General features: G+C 41.5%; 1 pseudogene; it reads left to right on the forward strand.

Moving 5' to 3' along the window:
* The first annotated feature begins 1,576 nt into the window (after nucleotides 1-1,576).
* LOC140707886 (U1 spliceosomal RNA) lies at nucleotides 1,577-1,731 on the forward strand (annotated as a pseudogene).

Raw genomic sequence — 1,731 nt, forward strand, 5'->3', positions numbered from 1 at the left:
GCAAAAAGAACAATTGTTTCATTAAAAACGAAAGAAGGATTAATGGTAAATTCACAGCAACAAATACTCTCTACATTCATGGAATATTATAAAGATTTACCGTATTTTTTGTTCCATAAGACGCTCCGGATCTTAAGATGCACATAATTTTTAGAGGGGTTAAACAGGGAAAATATATTCTGAACCAAATAGTGTAATAAAATATTTAATACACTATAACAGAATAACATTTGAACCATGTAAAGTGAACAGCAGTCAACAGTGGCATTAAGAACCATTACCACTGTCATTAACAAATGGAGAGACTTAAAGCTTTGTGTACTCATGTACCATAAATTTAATTCAAGTACATATAGACCATTATCAGCCAGTGATAAGACCTATACCACGCTACCTATATTTTACATTTCCTTTTATCCACCTCCTCCCCATGCTTATAGAAATGACAGATGAGATTGTTGTGCAACTCTGCCCATCTACAGCTCAATCCTATATTAAATTAGAAATGGTTTGTCTGATTGGGCACTGCATTGAGAAGTCCCTTTTAGTTGTGTGGAGGATAAATAGTGGAATTAAACTATTTAACAGTTGGTTTTCCTTATTTACTTTAGGTTATGCAAAAGAACAGCAACACAAAGCTTAACCTGATCCCATTCACCAGCAGTAGCACATGCTCAGCATAAGACCAAATCTCCATTTTCTGACATAATTGAACATTTATAGCATGCAAGGCACAACACACAAAGCCAGGAACAATGTTCTTGACCAGCCAAAAAAACTGAATACAAACTATAGTAACTGAAATCAGGAAGCAGGTACTGTAATCCAGTTAGAAGTCACGAGGCACAGTTAGTTTCCTTGCTGCAACACCCTTTGGAAATACATTCTCTATTAGATGCCCAGAACTAGTTGAAAAGTTTGCCAGTTGAATCCAAATTTCCCATAGAAATACATTGAAAAAGGTCAGAAACTTTAAAAAACCTAAAAGAAATTCACTTACCAGGTACTGTAGACTGAGCCTGGCTCTTCACAGTGCCTTGGTAGACCCCAGAACAGCCAAAAAAAGAGCCCCAAACAGCTAAATGCCAGCAGGCAGCCTGCAGACAGCAGCCATTTTGTGCTCTTCTCCATTCCTGCCCTTTCCCCACCTAACTGCTGATCAGCCGCTTCCCAGGCAATCAGGTTTCAACTCAAACGGAGCACCTTTTAATCCAAACAGGTTTTAACTCAAAACAAGAAGCCTTTAAAGAAAAACAAGCAGCTCTCTAACTGCTTGGACTAGCAAGGAAACAGACAAGCAGCCTCTTCACTAACTGAAAGTTTCGATTTCCCCTACTTTCCCCACCTTCCCCACATATTAGGTATGCTAATATATGTGCACTGGAGGATTGTGGGAGGAACATCTAGCCCCTGATGGGGGTCCTGTGGGGCACCCCAAAACACTGAGGAGCTCTCCTGGCCTCTTTCAGCACTGGGGCTGTGCAACCCTGTTCTGATCAGGAGGTGCAGCCAGGCAGTCACCATGCCTTTTGAGGGCAGGGCACACAAAGGGCCAGGAGGCTTAGGGGCCATTCAAACTCAGACCTGGCAGGGAAGATACCATTCTTGTAAGAGTGGTTTTCCCAGGGTAAGGCTTATCTATTGCACTTCAGATGAGCTGATCCCTGTGATTTCCCCAAATGGGGGGAAATCAACTGCCTAAATGGGGGACTGTGTTTCTGGTTTCCCCTG

The sequence above is a fragment of the Pogona vitticeps genome, chromosome 5, assembly GCF_051106095.1.
Source record: "Pogona vitticeps strain Pit_001003342236 chromosome 5, PviZW2.1, whole genome shotgun sequence".
In the NCBI taxonomy this organism is placed as follows: domain Eukaryota; kingdom Metazoa; phylum Chordata; class Lepidosauria; order Squamata; family Agamidae; genus Pogona; species Pogona vitticeps.